This window comes from Talpa occidentalis, unplaced genomic scaffold, assembly GCF_014898055.3.
Source record: "Talpa occidentalis isolate TD23 unplaced genomic scaffold, MPIMG_talOcc4v2.1 talOcc4.6, whole genome shotgun sequence".
NCBI lineage: Eukaryota > Metazoa > Chordata > Mammalia > Eulipotyphla > Talpidae > Talpa > Talpa occidentalis.
The window spans coordinates 63,850,680-63,876,207 of record NW_023604972.1 but is presented as its reverse complement, the minus strand read 5'-3'; the positions used below and the strand labels follow the sequence as shown (position 1 = coordinate 63,876,207).

General features: G+C 35.4%; 1 pseudogene; it reads right to left on the bottom strand.

Moving 5' to 3' along the window:
* Positions 1-2,655: 2,655 nt before the first annotated feature.
* The window catches only part of LOC119260370 (nuclear autoantigenic sperm protein-like), a 39,279-nt pseudogene continuing 16,406 nt past the window's right edge, over positions 2,656-25,528 (bottom strand).

Here is a 25,528-nt window from a genome sequence, read left to right as displayed (position 1 = left end):
AAACAGGCGGGGAGAGAATTGCACTCTCAGGACTGATGGTTCCCAGTGCGATAGATGCTGTTTTAGACTGGTCCGCTTGGGGGCACTGTAGGGCTGAGTAGGATAGTCTTCCCAGAGCACACTATCCCCCTTATGGTGTATTGAGGGAGGATAAAAAACAAACTGTGGGGCCTCCCTGGTGGCGCAGGGGTTAAGAGGTAACCTATGAAGCAATCAGCAGCCACTGCAGCAGGAGTTCAATTCCCGTCCAGCCACGAAGAAACCCACTTGGTGGGACAGGCCTCTCCTGTCTTGCCCGCTGCTCCCCTTAGCAGTGTACTTCGGTCCGTCTGCCTGTTCTGTTTCCCATTCTGTCTCTGGTGAATCCTCTCACCCCCGCATCTCTGGCCTGTACCCCAATTCTTATATAAAAATAAATAAGTCTTAAAAAAAAAAACTGTGGTGTATCCAAAAGTCTCTGATGATATCCAATGCAGCTGTGAGTGTGGGAGGACCAGCACTCTTTCTTGGTCCTTGAGGTAACTGGGTGAGTGTGGGGGCTCCTGGGGGCTACTTCTACCTCATCATATCAACAGATACTGAGAAAGCATTTGATAAACTTCAACATCCATTTATGATGAAGGCCTTCAAAATTCTTGGGATAGAAGGAACGTAACATAATAAAAGTCATATATGACAAGTCCAATATTATCCTCAATGGTGAAAACTGAAAGCCTTTCCCTTAAGATTTGGAACAGACAAGGATAACCACTCTCATCACTGTTTTTTAATATAATATTGAAAATCCTAGCTAGAGCAATTAAAACAAGAGGAAATCATACAAGAAATCCAAATAGGGGAAGAAGAACTAAAACTACCACTATTTGCAGATGATATGGTAATATACATAAAGAACCCTAAAAACTCCACAGAAAAACTAATGAAAATAACCAGTTTAGTAAAGTAGCAGGGTACAGAATCAACATACAAAAATCACTAGATTTCCTATATGTAAACAGTCAATCTGAAGAAGAAATTAAGAAAAACATCCCTTTTATAATTGAAAGAATAAAGATCAAATACTTGGGAATAAACCTAACAAAAGAGGTAAAGGACCTATACAAAGAAAATTATATATTGCTGTTAAAAGAAATAGAAGAAGACACAAAGAAATGCAACAACATTCCCTGCTCATGGATTGAAGAATTAACATTATCAAAATGGCCACACTATCAAAAGCAATTTACAGATTCAATGTTATTTTGACAAAACAATTCAATGACATTGGGCCTCCCCGGTGATGCAGCAGTTGAGAGCTGGGTTGCGAAGCTGCCCACAGCCTCTGCAGCGCCGGTTTGATCCCCGGCTGCTCCCCGGCCACTGGAGGAAGATACCGCATGGCACACAGACCTCTCCTGCCACCCGCTGCTCCCCTCAGCAGTGTGCTTCGGTCCTTCTGCCTGCTCTGCTCCCTGCTCTGGCTCTGGTGAATTCTCTCACCCTCCCGTGTTTCTGACTGTACCCAGTGCTTGTATAAATAAATAAATAAATAAATCTTTTTAAAAAAATTCAATGATATTCTTCAAAGAAATGGAAAAAAATGTTGATGATATCCATATAAAATCACACACACACGCACACTAAAAAAAAAAAAAAAAAAAAAAAAAAAAAACAAAAAAACCTCGCACAGACAAAGCTCTCCTGACTAAAAAGAAGGAGAATGGAAGTATCACACTCCCAGACTATAAAACCATAATAATTAAAACAATATGGTACTGGAATAAAAACAGACATACAGAGCAATGGGATCAAAAAGAAAATCTAGAAATAAACTGATAAAGAGAACAAATCTTTGACAGAGGTGCAAAGACTATGAAATGGATAGTTTGTTCAATAAATGGTGCTGGGAATACTGGACTTCTACATGCAGAAGAATGAAGTTAGACTCCTACCTCACACCATGCACAAAAACCAATTCAAAATGGATAAAAGAATTGCACATAAGGTCCTCCCCTGGTGGCACAGACAGTTGAGAGACACGCTGTGAAGCTGTCTGCAGCCTCTGCAGCTCCGGTTCGACCCCGGCCGGCCAGGGTCCCACATGGCCGGCCAGGGTCCCACATGGTCCTCTCCTGTCTCTCCTGCTGCTCCCCTCAGCAATGTATTTCGTCAGTCTGCCTGTTCTGTTCCCCGCTCTGTCTCTGGTGAATCCTCTCATCCTCCCATGCATCTGGCCTGTACCATGGTTTTTGTATAAATAAATAAATAAATCTTTAAAAAAACAAAAAGAATTGCACATAAGACCTGATATCATAAAATATATAGGAGAAAATATAGGCATAACACACCTTTCCATAAGGACTGGATCAGTCTGCGTTCACTCTAGCAGTGTAGGAGAGTTCCTTACTCCACATCATCAATCAGCACATAATTCTGGTCTTATTAATATGTGTCATGGCATTTAAATGATAATAAGTGATGGTGAACATATTTTCGCGTGCCTCTTGCAGTCTGAATATTTTCTATGTTTAAAGAATTATCTTCTAAACAAAAGTGTCTGTTTAGACCTTTGCCCATTTTCTTTTTGAACTGGGATGTTTCTTTTCTGTTCTTTTTTTTTTTTTTTTTGAGTTTTGTGAATTATTCGAAGATTGATATCAGTCCCTTCTCAGATGTTTAGTATGGAAATATTTTCATGGAGACTAAAGACTTTTCTTTAGTAGGAGTGAAACCTGAAGGAGAACCCTCCACCAGAGTTGCTTCAGTGCCAACTCAGCTAAATTCTCACTATGTTGGGACTCCTTTGTATCCTATATCTTCTCTCTAATTTCAGGTAGCAGTTATTTCTTTCTCATATTCAGCAGATGATCCTTCCATCACCAGCATCTGCTCACTTAGTACAGCCATTCTCTTCTCAATGACTTCAACTGCTTTGTGAATTGTGCCACTGCCCTATCACACTGAGATTTGTACTCATAGACCAAGCCCAGTTTGTTATAAGTATGCAAGGAAGTGGTCAGGGGTTTCCATGTACTGTTATTGCAGATTTACCCAAACCTGGAACTACTCCACAGCTGGGATATAATTGTCAAATTCAACACTGTCTTCTCCAAGTTTGAGACATGCGTATACAGTCTCAGCGAAGATTTTTTTTTTCATTTCTTGTCTTTTCAAAATTATCTTTGCTAAATCCAGCATATATTCCAGACAACTCTAGGTTTCCAATCTCCTCTTCATTTTCTTGAAGAAGCTTGTTTTCAAAAATGGAAATATTTGGTATTTCTTCATCCTTGTTATTTTATGTATCCCCTTCTTTTGAGCCTTCCATTTCTTCATCCTCTTTCATTAGTCTTCTCCCTCTCTGCCTCTTCACAAACAGTTATATTAACCTTGTATTCAAGGGATTTCTCACTAGTCCCCTGGCTAATTCAGTCTCAAGCAATCTCCAGCTGCCTCAGACTTTTCTATGGATAGTTTAGTATCCTGGCAAGGAAGAAATTATGGCCTGACATCCTCTCATCATCTTTTATTTCTGTCAGGTGTCTGCAGAAGTCTGTCTCAATAAGGTTCTGGTCTCCTGTACCTGACAGGCTGCCACCAACACCATAAGGGAGAATTGGGCGTCCAGACCAGGTTTTTCAGAGACTTCTGATCTCCATCTTGTGGCCGAGTCTACTATTTCCTCTGCTGTCACTGCTGGTGACTCTCCAGTAGGAGGTATATTTTGCCTTACTAGTTGCTCAAGAAAAGCCTTTCTTGCCTAATTTTCAGAGGCAGTTACCTCTGACTCATTATCACCCACATCCTCTGGCTTAATTTCAGCCTCTTGTTTTTTTTTTTTACCAATTTCAGGCATGATCAGAATCTTGTTTCTTGTTTTGTTGTTGGCATCATTCTTGTTGCTGTTGTTTCTTCTTTTTCTCCCAATGGGTTGATAATCTGTTATCTCAACTCTTTCCTTGGTTCCTTATCTATGTTATAATTTTCTACCAGAGATTAATTTTTCTGTTTTTTCTTCTCTCTTCTCTTCCACATGTACATCTTCTAAGACATTTCCCAAAATAGCATTCTCCATTCTTTCCAACTACAGAAATGATTTCCCATAAAGATGGAAGGTTTCTCCACACTCATTTGCAGTCTCTCCATATTTCTTACCTAAAACACTAGGTGTTTCCTGGACATCACTAGATGTTTCTGTCCTAAACCCATAAATTTATCTGATTCACTATCCATAATCAGACTCTTTATTGGCAGAAGAAGAAGGAGCAAGAACATGTTCGATTTTGTTGGCAGAAATCAGTTCTGTGGTAATGGTGGCAGTGGCTGTGGACCTTGTGGCCACACAGTGATGGTATGAGAGAGTAGAATAAACCTTGTGATAGAAACAGGGAATTTAGGACACTGGATACCTAACTAGAGACAAAAAAATGGGAGATCTGTATCTTAATTTCTAAATAACACATAGTTACTTCTTTATCTCTTTTTCATGCAGAATCAGTTTGTGGATAAAATCTTAATTCCATATTTCAAATTAAGTATTGAAGTCATGGAAGGAGAGGAGATAATCACTTCAAGGAACATTTGTTTAGGACATGATCATCTTTATCTGGTTATCTTAGGTGAATAACAAAAAATATGATATTTAATGATTATTCAGAGCTAGAGCAAGCTAGTATGATAAACTATGGCAAATAATTATCTAATTGTAGCATTATTTACAATAATCAGGCTATGGGACATGCCTAAATGCCCCCAAACATATAAATTATTCAAAAGGATGTGATATATATATACACAATGGAATACTACTGAGTGATCAAAAAAAGAAAAACTCATGTAATTAATGGCAACATAGATGTAGTTGGTATATGTGCTGCTGAAGCGAGCACAACATAGATGTAGTTGGAAGGGATTATGCCTGGTGATATAAGACAGAAGGAAAAATATAAATAGCAGGTGGTTTCAATTATATATAGAATAAAAAGATGTTTAACAAATGGTCAGGAAATAAACAATTTGTAAGCAGACCATAGATCTGAGGCATACAGCAGGGTAAGGGAAGGGAAAGGGGACAACACAGAGAAGAGCAGAGCACAAGAGTCTATGGTGATAGATCAAGGGCGGTGTGGTGGTGGTAGAACTATGGGGAATACACCTGAAGAGAGAAATAAAATACTATGGTGTAATAAAACAATGGTGTAATATGAGTTGTTTTTTTTTTCACTGTTTCTAGTATTGCCAAGGGCCATTGCACCTTGGGCAATTACCATGCTGTACCTTGAAATGAAGTTCCTGGAGAGTTTGTATAAAGGAGACTCTAAGGAATTATAGTTCTTCATCAAAAGATTTCCACATGAAAACCTTTATTCAACTGTTCTGATAGGGTACAGTTTTTCTCAAACTGTGTAGTACTCATAATATTTGCCACATTTATAAAAAATGAAATTTTTATTCCTTCAGTGGTATATTTTTCCAAATTTGAGACACTGGAATTAAGTCAATTTCCAGATTTTTAGGAGAATGATCAATGATATCTTCCATTCCCAAGGCTTAGGTCTAGGTGAGACAGTGAGTGCACTATGGTGCACATTTGGATCTTCTGTTCACTTTCAAGACGTAAGGACCAGAAAGAAAAATATGAGAATATGTTTATCATAATCTAGGAATAGTCAGAATTTTAAGTGAGTTATTTAATGAGTATACACACATACTTATTATATATATATATATATATATATATATGAGTATATGTGATGCAATCTATAGAGGCATGTGTATAGATGTTATAGATATATTCACAATCTTATCTAACCATGCATATATATATATATATATATATACATGCACATACATACATATACATGCACACATGCATGAATCATTTATAGAATATTGGAAAAGATAACACTTTATCCACTAGGAAAAAAAAATTGACTTTACATTTGTGCAATATGGTGTTCCAGTGAAAGTTTGGAGCAGAGGAGTAAATTTTCTGTCTTGAATTTTTATTCAGGCAGTTGTGCTAATGCACTGTTAACATATCAAGTGCAGAGTTAAAGAAACAGAGGGATCAGATGAATCAAACATTGTTTTACTTAAATATTGGATATTCCATTTATTGAACTGAGGAAACTCAAAAGTAGCATATTTGTAGGGAAATCAATTTTTGTTTTTTTAAGATTTATTTATTTTTATACAAGAGCTGGGGTACAGGCCAGAGGCACAAGAGTGTGAGAGGATTCACCAGTGACAGAGCAGGGAGCAGAACAGGCAGACAAACAAAATACACTGTTGAGGGGAGTAGCAGGAGAGACAGGAGAGGTCTGCCATGCCATGTTGGTATTTCCCTGGCCAGCCAGGAATCAAACCCACGCGGCAGAGGCTATGGACAGCTTCACAGCGCTGAGCTCAACCCACTGAGCCACCGGGGAAGCCCCAGTTTTGCTTTGCGTGTGTTAATTTTGAGATATTTATCATTCATTTAAATGGTAAGATAGTTTCAGTTCTATGTGGAATATAGAGAAACACAATAAAGAATTAGGAAAAACCAAACCAGTAACAACTTTGGAAATCTGGTAGTAGAATGGAGGCTACCAGAGGGAGAGGGTAAGAAGGAAGAAGTTGGAGGGAGCTCAAATGTGGAGGAATATGGGTGTCTTGTTGTTGGTTGCAGTATAGTGGCATGCCTCTGAAAAGGTGTGACTCTACATTGTGAATATTTATAGTGTGTAAATCAATGTTACCTTAATTCAAAAAGCAAAAGCAAAAAAAAAATAATAGAGACTTAAACCTAAAATGTCCAAATTTGGTAAAAAATTTGATATGAGTCTGGCATGCAAGATAGACATACAGAATGAAAGTTTCAATTACTGAGTTATAGGTATATAGATGATATTAAAAACTATGAGTTTAATAATATCCAAAGGGCAAAGTAGATAAAGACAAAAGATCTGAGGACTGTGCTGTAAGACAATTCTGTGATTAGAAGTTAGGGAAATATAGATAAATCAACAAAAAATCAGAATAAGCCAGATGTGGTCAGTGAGACAAATAAAAATCAGAATAGAAATGAGTTCTGGAACTCAGGAAGCAAATATCCAAGGATATAGGCCTGAGAAACCAGGGCAATTTGATAGGTCAACCAAGATGAGTAATGATAATTGACCATTGGTTTTCAGTAGTAGGGAGTAACATGATAGCATGTGACATATAACTGATGGGGTAAAAGCAATTACTTGATTACAGTGAAATCTTAAGAGAGAACAAGAGACACATTAGAGATTAATGTAGATCATTGAGTCTTAACCAAGATCTGTTTTTGGCCTTATTATTAGGTCTGACTCTTCCTTGATACATAATGAAGTGCAACTATCCATTAGGCTTTGAGTGATCCTCTTATGGGTGAAATTTTGAACAATGAGGCATAGATATTATATTAAAATTAAATAGATTTATACTTTATAAGTATTTTCTAAATATTCTAAATACATTTCTAAACATTTTACTTTATTTTAATTATAATAATTAGAACAGCAATGTCACTCAAACTAGTTATGCTGTAAAAACTCTAGTTAATTATCATACTCAAGTTAGTACCCTAAAAATCACTAACATTATAAATGAGAGCTACCTCAAACTCTTTTAATATTGGAATTCCAAGAATTGAAAGAAAAATTAACTGAACTGAAATTTGTATATACTAAGATTATAAGGAATGACTGAATTTCCCTTAAAATTTCACTTAATTTTCTTTAGTGCAAATTCATGTCTATCAAAAGAATCTCTGCTCATTCTTTAAATTATGTTGCTTTAGTTTCTTGAGTAAAATTATATACATTCACTTATTTCACACAAAGTAAATTAGTGTAGTTTGTCCTCAAGATAACTTCCCAACATTTTCAAGGAGTCTCAGAACTAAATTATTTAGAAAATAATATTCACACATGTCATTGTCTCTGAAAGTATGAAAATAATATTTCATTCAGTAAAATATTAACATATACAAAATTAGGTTGCTTTTATGTGAACAAAGTTTTTGTGCTTTATTGTCTCTATAGATTAAATCATGTGTAACTAAATTATGAGTAATATTTATCTTTTAAAACTTGCTACATAAAGATGTAAGGAAAGTAATGTGATACTTGAATACAAATTGAAGTTCTTTCACAATCCAATAGTTCACAATTTTTATCTTTACTTTGCATCAATTATTTTTAAAATTGCATTTCTCTACGAATAACAAATTTATTTAAAACATTTTCTTTTTGTTTTACTTTATTTACCCCCCTATATTTTTTTATTACTTTTGCTCTTCACAAGGACCAAACATTTTCTGTCAAAGGTAATAAAGCACTATAAGATCCTGTTCTTTGAAAAGAGGGATAACTTTGATCATTGTATTTGTATAATTTAGGTGCAGGCTTTGCTTTAAAAGAGTTCATCTTTTGCTTTGAATCTGTGAGGTTGTGATGCATTTACAGAAATGAGCACTCTGTTGGAAAGTCCCTGCTCTCCTTTGGGGTCACATCTATCTATGTCCCCAGACTGCTCATCCAATGTTCCAATGACAATGATTAGCGGGACCCCCCACAAGTTGCAGATGGAATGAAGCAGAGTGATAAGGCACACTGCCTTTCACAGCAGCAAAGAGAAAGGTCTTCTTCACAGGAAGCTCAAGAGGAAGCCATTTAAACTAGCATGCAGAAAATATTGGGGTAATTACCAAGCACCAGGAGGGGGTCTCAGCCTTGAGAATGGATTCAAAAATTCACCCAGCAGATTAATTGATGTTTTCTCTGCAGCTTTTCTTTGGAAATAATTCCAGTAGAAATTCACAACTGAGAGTGGGAGGTGTATTATAAAAAGATTTGCATTACTACATAACATATTTACTGAAATTTGAACCACATTTATTTCTGCCAAAGAAGATCTGATGTTTCTGATCACTCAAATTGCAGTTTTATTCACTAACATAAGACACTTGTGCCTGCAAATGTCAGAAAACCTTGATGTGTGCAGGTAATAAGGAGCTTCATAAAGTTACTCTGATTTTTGGAAGTAACTAGGCAAAATTTGGGGTGCTTTTTGTTAGTTTATTTTCTATTAATAGCCTTGATTGCCATTGTGATGTGCAATTCATCTAGGAAAAAATCTGTTGAATAGAAAATGCTCTCCTTTAGGGCATTTTTCTCAGTCCCATAAGGTTACAGTAGTGGAACATCAGTGATATGATAAATTTGTTTCTGGGGAAAAGCAAATTGACCTTTGCCTCTTTCTTTCCTAACCAGCCTAAACAGCTGGCAAATTAAGAACCTTGACAGAAAAATAATACAGAGATAGACACTTATTAAATCAACCGCTTGAAAAAATATCAAAAAACAAAAATGTATGTTTGTGTGTGTACTGCACACACACACACACACACACACACACATATATATATATATATATATATATAGAGAGAGAGAGAGAGAGAGAGAGAGAGAGAGAAAAAGAGAGCTCAGTGTTTATATATAGCTCAGTGTTTATTGAACAAAAAGTTGGTCTTAAAAAGAACACACCTTTCTTTCAGTAATATTGAGCTATCATTTTGTAAAATGTGATAAAATTGTGTTGCTGTATTATTTCATTGGTAGCCTGGGAAAAATCTGTTTATCATGTCCAATGCAATTGGACATTGACTTTGAATAACTTAATATGTGTATACTTGCTGCAGATGTCTGTTCATGCACAAAATAATTCTAGGACCTCCGGGAACTTAAGGGTATGGATATTCATGCCTCTGAAATGGGGAGGTTTAATTTTCCTTTCTGGAATTAATGTGCTATTCCTTTTACCTTGATTGCACTTAATCTCCTTGTGAATCTGCCTGTTACAAATTTTTTCAGTCTGTGCTGTTATGGCACCTCCCACACACACAAAAAAAATATTTTGTTGATAGTTCACAGTCATATTGGCATAAAAATGAATATAATAATAAAATATCTTCTAAAATAATAAAATATCTTCTTATAACTACATTTTTTATTTATTTTTTCTGCCTTCAATAAAATTAAATCTCAAATGAATTGTGGATTGTAGGTCATATACCTATTTTGTCTAATCAGTTAGTAGGTCCTCCGTGTATCAAGTCCAAGATAAAATGTTCATGTTTCTGTGAAAGTTTCCCATCGCCCTGATGAATGCTTCACAGTAACAATTTCCTTATTCTTGACTAAAAGATCCTGAATTTTCTTTAGATTCAGGCAGTGGAAGGCTCAAGGAATAGAATACTTTGCAGCACAAAAAAGATAAAATAAAATAAAAAAAGACCATGAACAGCACAATGCCATGATGGAAACTCTGAACACTTTCATCAATAATGTTTTAAGTGTGGTGCATTGTAAAGGACACATGGTTGACTAGACAAATGGGATGAACCTGAATAATGATTATATCGTGGAACTACTAAATTTATCTGGTATTCTTTTTAAGTAAATTAATAATTATTCTGTTTTTATATCATGTTTAGTATGGTGTAGAGTATTTTTGTTATGGGCAGCTTAATAATTTATTTTGTTTGTCCACTTTAGGAGATATAGACAGCATACTTCTTTTCTAAACTCATGTAGACATTGCACATTCTATCATAATAATATTCCCCACATTCTCTAAGTTTTAACATAATAATGCCCCAATAATGGCACTCTGTCCAGTTCTTGAGATAATTTTGTTTAATAAATGTAAAAATATTTGTTCAATTGAAGTTAGGAGGTTATTAACCTGTATTTTTCTGAATATGCTTTACCCCCTTAATTGTAAGTCAAAGTGGTAGTGTTTTAGTATATTTATAATTTATTGCTAGCAGGTCCTGAATTGTAATTGGGCTGAGCCCCAAAAGTTTAACTTTGCTAATTCCTTCTTCATTCGCCCTTAATGTATTTTATTATACTTTTTCCTGACTGAATGGCATTTCCCTTATTACACAAGATGAAAGAAATTTTATTAGTTATTTATCTCTCTGTCATCAGTTTTATCCTTCACTATATACCGGACACCTGGTATGTGTCTAACTGCCTATAAGGTGTTAAGAAATTTGAAGACAAATTTTGATTAAGTGAATTATAAACCTCATTATCTGTCCTCAAAAATAGATTCATTAAATCATTGTTACACCAAATTCAAAATGACCAAACTGCACACATTTTCTTTTCCCTTAGCCTTGAGTTTTAACTTGTTGACAGGTTCTTTTTTGAACAACAAAAAAATCAGTAATTTTAAAGCTAAATGCTGAGATTTACCTCAATGCTTCTTTTAAGTAGATTTCACTATGAATATCTGTGTTAAGATAAACTTTCTTCCCTGGCCACTACCTAGGAGCATCGGTGGTTTGGATAAATAGTTGTGTTTCCTGCATTACAGGAAAAAAAAAATGCAACAAAGGGGTATATTTGGGATGTGAGAGATGACAGATAATAAGGGAAAGGCCTCAGACATTTCTCCCACATCTTTGTCCTTTTCTCTAGGAAAAATATAACGTGGTCCAGAGTTTTGAGCCACACTGGAATACATCAATATCTAGGACATGTTCTAAAAGACCCTGGATTTATAACACTTTCTAACACTAAAATGTCATTGGATATGCACCAGGCTGGCACAACAGAGTGCATCTCCTTGACAGATGCCTTAATTTATTTATTTTTGTACTTCCCATAAACTACCAAAACTGCTATTTTTCCTGCCTTGTTCATTGAATACTGGTAACTGAATTATCCCACTTTCTCCCCTTGCCTGGATGATTATTCCTGGTTATAATCTTTGATAACCCATCTTCCTCAAGTGATTCATACAAAAACACAACTCAAATTTAGGTATCCTAATACAGTAATATATATTTTATCCGATTTAGCATTAACGTACCACAATGGCATAAAGATAAATTTGGTTTGCCAAACTTAGGGAGATTAAAAGTTATAACCATTAAAAGTTATAGCTGCTATATAGGAGTAAGTCTGGTAGCAAAGGAAATAGATGAACAAAATTAAGTATTAATATCTATCATTGCTGTTTTATAATTGTTGAGTCGGGAATGTGCCAGCTTATCCCCAGCGACACGCTGAGGGATGAGTCATGTAGGAGGTTTGCAAGGCAAAACTCTGCTTTTCAGTTTCAGTGAGCAGCCCTTTTGCTATTTATTATCAGTAATAAACAAGCATGAATGATTATGTAACAATGCCCAGGGGAAACAAAGGATACTCAACTTTATAGGGAACAGGAGAAGACATGTTGGCCACAAATACCGGGAGGACTTGATGTAATTTCTGAGCTACTCCCAGACCATCTCAGACCATGGCCACACAGCAGTGGCTACCTAGGTATCCCCAGATGTCTTGTGATGTAGGCCATTGTCTTCAGGCAGTCATGCAGGAGTGCTTTATCCAAATCCTTCACACACAGGGGTGATAGCGAGGCCGTACACACATATATCCAGAGGCCCCAAGTGATAGTAATATGTAGTGCTAGGAAGGGCACAGAACAGGTTTTCTATGATCGGATGGGTAAAGGAGAGTCCGGGAGCCCTCAGTGGCTTTCTCAGGCTTTTATTGAGCGTTTGCATGCAGTGCAACAACCAGAGACACAGCAGGCATGGGTGCTGGAGGGTGGGCCAGGAGGCCAGTAGACCTCTTAGCCCCCAGCACGTATTGTTCTTTCCTCTTTCCAAGCTCTTTGACATTTTCTCTTTGGCTGTGGGCTCCACCAAAAGCCATGTTCCCCAACCATCTCCCAAGGACGGGTTCCTCGGGCTCCTCACCCTCACTCAACAATGAACAGGGCATCACCCACAGGTGATTTTAAGAGACTCGCTGGCCTTCTTTAACATATTTAGGCTGCTTAACAGCCACTCAGGGCTTCCCAATCTCAGCATCAGTTTTGCCTTTCTAAGTTGGCTTTTTTGATACATCTCCTCTGCCTAGCTACAGAGAAGTTGGCGAGGGCTTCCTCCTTCAACCTCTTGGGCTTTTCTCATGCCTGCCCCTTCCTCTCCTTTGGTCATTGCCTCTCTGGGGTGTGGCCCTAGGATTGCTGGGCAGTACACATGCTGCTTTTGGCCATTGGCCATGCCTTGCTTTTTATCTCCTGGGGTTTATAAATGATACCATCCACCCCCAGAGTCTCAAAAACATAACATCAACCTGTCAAAGTTCCTCCTTCTGGCACGATTGTCAGTCCAAGTCCATTGGCTTTTCCCTGCATCAGCACTGGGCGAGCCCCGAATCATGGTCCTTCTTCCCTGAAGGTTCTAATGTCTCAGGGGTCATGGGCTGGTCCTCTCAGGCTGTCTCCTCCTCCACTCAAGTTCTTATCCCACAGCTCCCGGACCTTGTCCACCTCCTATGTTCCTGTAGAGTCTTTAGCTCCTCCCATAGCTCCTGGTCTTTTGTCACCACCTGTGCAGCCATGCCACCTCCAGTTTTGACACAGGCTCACAGTCTGCTACTCCTCAGTCCCTCCTGAGGTCTTTGGAGGACTCCATACCTATCTGTATTGAATCATCCTGCTGACTTATGCCAATTGTAATGCCAGGAAGGCACATGGTTCTTTGTGATTCAAGCCGACGGGTAAAGGAGAGTCCTGTAGCCCTCAGTGGATTTTTAAGGCTTTTATTGAGCTTTTACATGTATTACAGAAACCAGGTACATGGCAGGCAGGGGTGCCAGGGGACCAGGAGGCCGGTAGGCCTGGGCAAATCTTCACTCTTTACTGGGTTCTCTGGCATTCTCTCTTTTTTCCCTTTGCTTTTCTTGGTGAATATATATACTGCAACTATGGCCCACAAAAGTAAACAATACAACTGAATATAACAATGTAACACAATGCAGGTACCTGTCATCAGGCATGCAATTCTAATGGCAGGAGGGCAGAAAAGCCTGAAAAGAATTTATCCTACAAAAGGCCACATACAATGTGACAGAAGATAAAGAAATCCAGAAAATAATACTATTTAGTATGGATATCATCAAATATCTAGTGGTGAACTTTACAAAGGAAGTAAAAGACATGTGCAAAGAACACTATAAGTTACTGGTAAAAGAAATAGAAGGGGCCTCCCTGGTGGTGCAAAGGGTTAAGCACAGCACTATGAAGCAATCCACAGCCCCTGCATCATGAATTTGATCCTGGTGGGGCAGGGAGCAACCCACATGGTGCAGCAGACCTCTCCTGCCTCACCTGCTGCTCCCCTCAGCAGTGTATTTCAGTCAGTCTGCCTGTTCTGTTCCCCACTCTGTCTCTGGTGAATCCTCTCACCCCCACACATCTGGCTTGTACCCCAGCTGTCGAATGCATAAATAAATAAATCTTTAAAAAATAGATAGAAGTTACAAAATATAAGAAAATATTCACTGATTATGGATTGGAAAAAAAATAACATTGTTAAGATGGCCATCCTACCCAAAGCAATATAGAGATTTGAGGCAATGCCTATCAAGATTCAAATGACATTTTTTAGATGCCTCCAACATTATGAAATTATTTTTAACATTTAACAATGAAGACCATTTTATTTTCTTCTTTTTGATTTCTCACTAGGTATCTCCAGATATTCAGGCTATTTCCTTGAAGGTTCTCACATGTTTTAATATAATGTAGAGTACCAAATGTCTTCTAGAAGGAAAAGTTAAGAGTTTCAATTCATACATTATTACTTTTTATTTAGAATTAGATTAATCATTGTCTTCATCATTTTCTTCACATAGAAATTAATTATTGAGTATAATCAAGAATTTATCAATGTTCTATAATGTGTGTTAATTTACAAACAACAACATCAGATCACAAAATAAAAGAAGAAAATACAATGGTCTTCATTGTAAATGTTAAAATTATTTCATAATAATGAAAACATATTTGTTTAAAATATTGAAATACCTTACTGAGACAAAAGTTGCGAGTGATTTGTTTCAACATATCACTTATTTATATCACAGGAAAATGGATTGACTAGAGGATATAGTCATCTATTTATAGTCTCCTTAATTCTTATGTAAAGTAGCCAATTAGATTTTTTTATTTTCTTATTTATTTATTTAAAAGTTTATTTATTTATGCATACAGGAGCTAAAGTGCAGGCCAGAGGTGTGGGGGGGTGAGAGGATTCACCACAGGCAGAGTGGGGAGCAGAACAGGCAGATTGACTGAAATATACTGCTGAGGGGAGCTGTGAGCCAGACAGGAGAGGTCTGCTGCGCCATGTGGGTTAGCTCCATGTCCAGGGCTCTAACTCCTGCTGCAGTGGCTGCTAATAGCTTCATAGTGCTGAGATTTAACCCCTTGTGCCACCAAGGAGGCCCCTAATTTTCCTTTTTAAATCTTGATGTCTTCCATCCCCCTCCCCCCGCTTTATTAACTTAAATATTCCTGGAGAGAAGGATCCAATCTCTGTGAGCTGATAAAAGGCAGTGTTTAAGCTAAAAAACTGATGCACATAGTTTGCACCAATAGAAATGAAAATAATACCATACCATTAGATTTCTTTGGATAAATCCATCTGTTCTTGTTTGAAAATACCTCTTCATCATTGTACATCATAAATAATTTTTCACACAAGTGGTTGCTATTTATTTAACATTCAATATCTAAGTGAAAATTACTTTTTGCCATAGCACAAATCTGTGACTTTTTAAAAGATGTATTGCTCTAATATTAATGTTCTTCTATTTTGTACAATCATTCTATTTTGTCTGCTGCATTCTTAAGTTATCCTGCCATGTTTCTAGCTTTTTATAGCTCTATGAACCTCCCATGTATATAGGTATATCTACTAACCTTCTAACATTCATGGACCTATTCAGTTAAGCCTTCATATTATCTGAATGCATTAGAGCCAATTAAGAAGATTGATTTGTTTATTGTCAGTTTCAATTAACTTGATCCTTCGTCTTCAATATCCATCAGTCTACTAGCAGCATATGATTTCAATTCTTACAGCATTTAGAAACTGTACTATTATAATTTCCCACCAAACTTGGGGAAAGATTACTTTTTCCCTATGTTATATTTCTGTGCATGTAAGGCTTTTCCATTCTTCAAGCATAATCATTTATGAGGTAATAATTTCAAGAATTTTGTGTATTTTTGCACTTATCCACCATAAGAGAGGAAAAACAAAAACAAAAACAAAAAACAAAAAAAACAGTAAACAATATCCAAGGCCTCCCTGGTGGCCTACTGGTTAAGTCTTAGCATTATTACTGCTATGGTCTGAGTTAAATCCCCATCCAGGGATCTAACTCTCTCTGTCTCTGGCTCTGTCTCTCCCTTTCTACTTTCAAAAGTTTATTCAACTGTAATTTAATGATTAATTAGTTCACAAGGTAGAATTGTTGATCACATGTTTAAAACAACCTCAGGCTGCTTGTTCAATCTAGCTTTAACAACAATAAAAATGCCATGTTATTTAAATCTTCACTTCATTCCTGCATCTATTTCTCAATTTGTTCAAATATGAAAGGGAAAAGTATAAGTGAGTAGTACTTCTGAAAACCTCAAAATTAAAAAAATACATTCTAATTGTAGTATGTGAGTATCATAATATTTATATTGAGTTGTATATTTTTACAAAGTGTAATGAGTTGCATGTACATGATGAAGGATTAACTTTATCAACAGCCAATAATCCACTTGCAAGTTCATTAACTCATTGATTAGAAAATTTCTTTATTTTCGTAAAAGAGGTGATACGCATCTTATAAAACTACCACATATCTGTTCTAAGTAACCCAAAGTTAATATCAGGAATATTATTTATTGACTGGTAGAAATCTAGTAAATAGTGCTTTGAGATGTGGATTTTCTTGAAATTTGTGAATATATGCATATTTATTATTGGCAATGTTGACTTAATTTACAAGTATGTGCCTGTTACCTCCCTACACTCAAAGAAGACATGATTGAATCCTAATTTGAAATTTTAGGGATTGTGAAAATAACTTAATTTTTTGTTCTTTTTTTTTTTTTAAGATTTATTTATTTATACAAGAACCGGGGTACAGCCCAGATGCATGGGAGGGTGAGAGGATTCACCAGAGATAGAGTGGGGAACAGAACAGGCAGACAGACAAAATACACTGCTGAGGGGAGCAGCAGGCAAGAAAGAAGAGGTCTACTTTGCCATGTGCGACCCTTGCCGGCTGGCCAGGATCGAACCCGCGCTACAGAGGCTCGGGACAGCTTCACAGTGCAGTGCTCAACCGCCTGAGCCACCAGGGAGGCCCGAATTTTTGTTCTTTTGAGGTCATATAGACAAAATGAAATGTCATCTATAATTCATATTGTGTTACCATCTCTAAATGTATATGATTCTCTGTTTCTTCATTTGAAAAGGGATGCTAATAATTTTAACAATAATAAAATTATTACAGAGCTATATTAAACTGTTCATACATGAATGTGTGCATTTATCTGTCTGTCCATTTATCACTTAAAACAACACTTGACTGAATATTAGACACATAAAATAAATCATAGAAATACATTTTTCATTGCTATTATTATACTATGGTAATGATTTGGTTAATAAATAACTCAAAATTCTTGCTCCAGCCCAAAAGAAATACATTAAAGTCATAAGCATAGAAATAGAACTCTTGACTTAGAGATACATTTATGCTAATCCTTGGTGATGGTCAGGAGTTCCTATATATCCTAAAGCATATCACTGAATTTTGTTATTTATTATAACAAAATCCTGAAAAGTCATGTTTAACTTTTGCAATTTAAAATGAATTTGCTCTAAAATTACAGTGTTAGTATTTATATTTATTGATTGCCAAGGACACACAGATTCAAATTAATGAGATTAGCATCTCAAACTGGATGTTAAAATATGTAAAGTTTCAGTATGTTGCTATAAGCAAAACCTATTTAAGAAATATTCAAATGAAGATAGGAATAAAATTCAGGAAGGTACAAAAGACCAAAGATTAATAGTAAAATTATGGAAGTGAATTGAAGAATTGCCCGTTTTTTAATGAAGATTATATATGAATTAAATTTAGTAGCAACTCCAGTCCTACATGAGAGCAGGTGCATTTTTAAATTTTCTCCCTGCTTCCCTAAGCCCACATAAAAAGGAAAAAAAAAATAACAAAACAAAACTACCAAACTGAAATTCCCACGTGCAGGAATTTTCAAAATCTATCATTGGAGATGGAAGACTCTACCACAAAGATTCTATGCTTTTTTTTTTTTTTTTTTTTTCGGTGACTAACTGTGGGACAGAACAGAGAGAAGAAAGGAAGTTGTGACTGGGACAGCAGTCATTCCAGGTAGAAGAAGAGGTATGGTAGAACATGGGCTATGAATGTTTGTAGAAAGACTTTAGGAAAGGTGTAGCATAGATGAGGGCACACATTCTAGGGAACTCTTGCTTCAATTGTGGACAACTGGATGCTTGCAACACATGTGTGGAATCCTCAATACCTCTCCTAGAGAGAAAATCCATGAAAGTTATCCATTGCATGGTTTCAGTAGATCCTCAACCCACAATTAGCTAACAGACCCTCTGTATAGTGTCTGCCTGTAGAAATGATAACTGCTGAACCCCCACATCCCTTCCAGTCAAGGCCTGAAAAGTGACCTGAAATGTGGTGTCAGTCAGTATTATTTTCAATGATTCTTCAGTCCCATTCCCAGCCAGAGAAAAGACCTGCCACACTGCCAAGGACTACACATGATATCCATTGACTTATGTCTGGCAGTTTATGCCTGTAATGCACATAATAGATTGCACAGGGGAGCAATGGGTTTGTGGGCAGGAGGTGGGTTAGTGAAGCAGAATCTCTGTACAAATGAACAGAACTTTCTCTGAAAGAGGCAGAGAGGAGGCAGACTTGACCTTTATGCATGGAGCATCCCTTACTTTACACAAAAATGAAACCTACTAATTGGTCTATAGGTTCCTCAGCAACTGTCAACTTAAACAAAGTAGAGAAACAAAAATATCTAAACCCAAAATGCCCCAACCAGAAAATAGTGAGCAAGGCAACTAACATATCTAAGAAGTAAAGTTTATCTGAACACCAGCTAGAAACACTAAAGGATATAAAAGGAATCCAAATCAGGAAAGAAGAAGTATTTTTTTTTTTTGCTTTTTCTGATGATATGTAATATACATAGAAAATCCTAGAGATTATCTGAAAAACTAATTCAAACAATAAATCATTTCAGTAAAGTTGTGTTATAAAATCAAGTAAATTTATGAAATCAATAAAATTGAGTAAAGTTGGGTTATAAAATCAATACAAAAAATTCAGTTGCCTTCCTATACAAAAATATGAGAAGGAATAAAATAAATTAATAAAATTATCACTTTTACAAACACACCAAAAAAAATCTAGAAATAAACCTATCAAAGAAAGTGAAGTGTCTGTACAAAGAAACCTATAAAATATTGTTAAAAGAAATAGAAGACAAAAAGAATTGAAAGGATATTTCCTGGCCATGAATCAACATGGTCAAAGTGACCATATTACATAAAATATTATACAGATTCAGGGAAATCCCTATCAATGACATTATTTAAAGAAACAGAAGACATGGTACTGAAGTTCATATTAAATGAAGAAAGACCTAAGATAATGAAATCAATCCTGACTAAAAAAAGAGAGACAATGATGGTATTATATTTTTAGACTTCAAACTGCACTGTATTTGTAACATATAAAACAGCAACTATTTTAATTAAAACAACAACAGATAAAGTAAGTGTTGTTTTAGAACAAAACAACAAACAGATCAATGGAATTAAGACTACCCAAACCTGTAAGGATTATTAATATAAAAAAAAAGAAGCCAACAACATACATTAGCACAAGGAACTCTTCAATACATGGTGCTGGGAAAACTGGGAAAACTCTTCAATACATGTGAAATGAAGCTAGAATAAATTCTCAAACCATTCACAAACCATACACAAATCAAATCAAATTGATAAAATACCTGAACATAAAACCTAAAATTATAAAATCTATAGGCAAAAATCTTAAGGTCAGAAACTTCAATGATGTCTTTGAGGATTTGTCTACAACAAGGAAAACAAAAGAACATAAACAATTGTTACTACTTTGAACAAAAAGTTTCTGGATAACAAAAGAAACCATACCTGAGGGGGGGAAATGACATACAACTGAATGGAAGTAAATATTCGCACACAATAGATCTGAAAAGTGACTAATATGAAACATATGCAAAAAAATCACACAACTCAACAACAACAACAGCAACAAAAAACAAATAAACCAATCTAAAAATGGTCATATGTTTAAAGAAACAGTAGAAGAAAATTTCCCCATCCTAGAAAAGGAAATAAAGATACAAATCCATGAAGATAAGAAACATGAGGGTACCTCAATAGAATAAGACCACTACCACAATATAATAGTGGGGACACTTCCAAGAATTCAATGCAAAGCAATGATATTGAAGTTGGTGAGGGAGAAGAAGCAAATAACATATAGGGGGACCCAACTCAGGTCATCTGTTTACTTCTAAGTAAAAACAATGCATGCAAAGAGAGAATGGAAAGACGTGGTGAAAAATCTTAAAGATAAAATCTTCCAACCAAGAATAATATATCTTGCAATACTTTAATTTAGATATAGGGAAAAATAAATAGTTCCACAGACAGAAACATAAACAAAACACACACACAAAAACTGGAGAATTTTGCTAAAATCCCTTGAGACCCTTGTCCAAAAAAAAAAAAAAAATCAAAAGGAACTGTAGTATATAAATAAAAAAAAAACAACAGAAAATAAAAAAGAAACACACAAAAAGAGCTGATAAAGAACACATATACAACCACAATACTAAAGATAAAATGGCAGCAACAGACTTCCATATATCAACAACAAACTGAACTCATCAATTAAAAAATACAGAATTTTGTTGGATTAGGAAAGAGATGTCAACTTTTTCTGTCTCCAGGAGACACACCTGAAGTGACAAAGATAAATATAGTCTTGAAGTAATGGGTCAGAAAATAATCCTGACTCTTTTGTGTGGTAGGAGACTTTAAAACCTCACTCTCAAAAATGGATAAGTCAATGAGGAAAAAAAAATGAATGGAGACATATTAGTTTCACACAAAGAATCAGATTATATGGACTTAATAGATATCTATAAGAATAGCCATAATAATAGCAGACTAAATAGTTTTTCAGTTAGAAAAGGAAACAAGAGACAGGGGTGAACATTGCATAAAGAATAAGGGAATAATACAGCAGGAGGACATGCACTCAGTGGCTATAATCACCAAGTAAAGAACACCAGAACACATTAGAGAACAAATATCAACTCAGAAAACAAACATTGGAGAAAACACACTTGGTAAGAGACTTCCACTCTCCATTCTCAAAAATGGACAAGTCAATAAGGCAAAAAATTAATGGGGACCTAACAACTTTAAACAGACAGACCATATGGACTAATAGATATTCACAGGACACTAAAAAACAGAACACACATTTTTACCCCAAAGTGCACATGGATACAGGATTGACCATATATTGGTCCACAAGGCAAATAGCAACAAATTCATGAAGACTGAAAACATGCCAACTATCTTCTTGTACAATGAATTTATCAAATTAGAAATCAACTAAAACAATGCGTGAGATTTTTAATACATGTAGAATGAATAACACACAACTAAAAAACATTGAGGTCAATGAGGAAATCAAAGACATAATCAAAAAATACCTCAAGACAAATCACAATGAGAACACAGTCTTCCGATATCATGAGACAAATCAAAACAAGTACATGAGGGGAGTATATTGCAGTGCAGACCTACATTAAAAAATAAGAAAGATCTCAAATGAACAGCATTGTCTCTCACATTCAGGTAATACAAAAAGAATAACAAAAAAAAAAAATCCAAAAACCAGTAAAGGGATGGAAAAAAAAAAAGCACAAATAAATGAAACGGAAATAAGAAGGAAAGTCAAAAATATCAATGAAATAGAAAGCTGGTTTCATGGGATTTACACCTGAGGGGAGAAATCAAATACTGTACAAAAAATCAGCAACTGTGTAAGAAAATAAATAAATACATTAAAAAATAATGAACAAAAATAAGGAGAAAAATTAGTGAAGTGATGTGACCAAATCCAGCATAGGCAAGAAGACAATAGTAAATTCAAAAGGGTAAGTTACAAGACTCCCATTCCCAAATAGCAATCAAGGAGAATGAAATTAAGAATTTTCATGAAATAAAATTTTAACTGTTCAAAAAAAAATCATACTGTGGATTATTCTAAAGATTTTTAAAAAGTTTTTCAATTATGCAGAGGAGCAAAATAATTAGGAGAAGCAAAATTATTATGTGGGAAAAGCCAAGTATTTAATATATTATTTTTATATTGAATATATATTATTTGTATTATACAACAGATGACTTAAAATACTACTCCCAAAACATTAGAATGAGAAAGCCAGTAACAATATACAACTGAAAGTATTTTATACATTTGCAAGAGCAAAAAATACAATACTTAGATATTTAAATATTTCAAAATATAATTACTATTATTATTATTTTAAAGATTTATTCATTTATTTATACAAGAACTGGGGTACAGGCCAGATTCGTGGGAGAATGAGAGGATTCACCAGAGACAGAGCGAGGAACAGAACAGGCAGACTGACGAAATACACTGCTGAAGGGAGCAGCAGGTGAGACAGAAGAGGTCTGCTTTGCCATGTGGGCCCCTCGCCAGCTGGCTGGAATCGAACTGGCACTGCAGAGGCTGCAGATAGCTTCACAGTTTGGTGCTCAACCGCCTGCATCACCAGGAGAGGCCCTCAATATTGTTTTAATAGCAATACTAAACAAAAACAAAAAGAAAACTACAGACAGACCAATTATTTTAATGAAGACAGGTGCTTAAATCCTCAATAAAATCTTAGCAAACCAAATCAAAAAGTGCATTAAAGTGATTATGCATCTCAACCAAGTGGGAATTATACCACATACATAAGGATGGTCCAACTTCCTAAAAAAGAGTTAATGCAATTCATAACAACAACAAAAAGTAAAATAAAAACCATACGTTCATATCAATTGATACTGAGAAAACATTTGATAAGCTTCAACATTAATTTATGATGAAAACTCTTAGAAATATGGGGATAAATGGAACATATTTTAACATAATAAAAACCATATTTAACAAATACACAACTAGTATTATTCTTAGTGGTGAAAAACTGAAATTCTTTCCACTGTGAGCATGTACAAAATAAGAATGTCCATTTTCACAACTACTATCCAACATAATATTAAAAGCCCTAAAGAGAATAAATAGGCAAAAGAGAAATAAATAAATAAGTAAATAAATAAATAAATAGATAGATAAATAGATAAACAAACAAATAAATAAATAAATGGAATCTAAACTGGGATAAAGTAAAGCTAAAATTATTTGCGGACAATATAATATATATAGAATACCCTAAAGACCTCATGAAATACTAATTCAAACAATAAGCCAAGTTAGCAAATTTGCAGGTTACAAAATCAGCAGACAAATATCAATTCCCTTTCCGTATGCAAACCATGAGATAGAAGAAAAAATTAAGTAAGTAATCCCATTAACAATCTTCTCAAATAAAATTAAATACCTGGGAATAAACCAAACAAAGTCATAAATGATCTACGCAAGGAAAATTATAAAACATTTTGTTAAAATTTATTTTTTATTTATTTATGCATACAACTGAGGTCTAGGTCAGAGGTTCAGGGAGAAAAGGATGAGAAGATTCACCAAAGATAGAGTGAGGTGTAGAACAGACAGATGTACTGAAACACACTGCTGACAGGAACAGCAGATGAGACAGGAGAAGTCTGCTGGGCCATGTGGGTTAGCTCCCGGCTGAGGATCAAACTCATACCACAAAAACTAGCTATACCTTGAAAATAATGAGACTTTAACTCCTGCGCCACTAAGGAGGCCCAATATAAAACATTTTTTGAAAGAAATAGAAGGCACAGAAAAATGGAAAGAACTCCTTTGTGTATGTATTTAAAATATCAACATTGTCAAATGGCATCCAATGTAAATACACAATTAATGTATTCCCAATAAAATCTCAATGATATTCTTAAAAAAAATGGAATAACTGTTACTGAAATACATGTGGAATCACAAAAGATCCTAACTAGCCAAAGCTCTCCTGATAAATAATGAGGAAAATGGTGGATTACACTTGTAGTCTTCAAACAATATTGTAAGGTTATAATAATTGAAAGAGCATGATGCTAGAACAAAAGCAGACACAGAACAATGGTACACACAGAACACCCAGAAAAAAACAAAAAAACAACAAAAAAAAACCCGCATTCTTATATAGACACCTAATCTACAACAAAGGATACAAGAATGTACACTGGAAGAAATAGAGCCTTTTCAATAAATGGTGCTGGAAAATTGGACTGTTAAAATCAAAGGAATGAAACCAGACCACAATCTCACAGAATACATGGCTATCAATTGCAATTGGATAAATCACTTGGATTTAAAACTTGAAACCACTACTGATAAAGGACTAATTACAAAAATCTACAAAGAGCTCCAGAGAGTCAACAAAAACTATGTAAATAATCCAGTCAAAAAATGGGCAGAAGAGCTTAAAAGGAACTTCTCCAAAGAGGAAAAGCAAATGGCCAAGAGGCATATGAAGACATATTCAGCATCACTTGTAATCAGCGAAATGCAAATCAAAACTCAATGAGATACCATCTTATACCAGTGAGATGGCGCATATTAAAAAACAACAACAACAACAACAACAACAAAAAAAAAAAAACTAGCAACAATAAATGTTGGTGAGGTTGAGGAGAAAATGGAATTCTCCTGCACTGCTAGTGGGAGTGCAAACTGGTCCAACCACTATGGAAAGCTGTGTGGAGATTCCTTAACCTGCTAAAGATGGAGCTTCCATATGATCCAGCAATTCCACTCCTAGGTATTTACCCAAAGGACATAGAAACATTAGTTCAAAAGGGCACCTTCACCCCTGTGTTTATAGCAGCACTATTGACAATAGCTAAGCTATGGAAACAACCCAAATGCTCAAAAATAGATAACTGAATCAATTAGACATGGTACATATACACAATGGAATATTACTCAGCCATCAAAAAGATAAACTCCTGAAATTTGCAGCAACATGGATGGAGCTGGAAGAGATCATGCTCAGTGAAATAAGCCAGAAAGTAAAAGAAAAATACCAGATGGTCTCACTCGTAGCAGAAATTTAGAAAACCTAAATAAGGGACCAGGAAAAAGACTAATTATAATAAAGTAAAAATTAAAATCAATTAATGGAAGGGGAGTGGAAGAGGGATTAGAGTCAAAATAGGGGGGTGGGAATTGTATGGGGAATATAACCAAGATGAAACTGCATACATTGTGCAAAAATGAAAAAAAAATGATGTAAAATATATAAAATAAAATACTAAAAACAAAAACAAAAACAAAAACCCTGACAGGCCTCCATGGTGGCACAG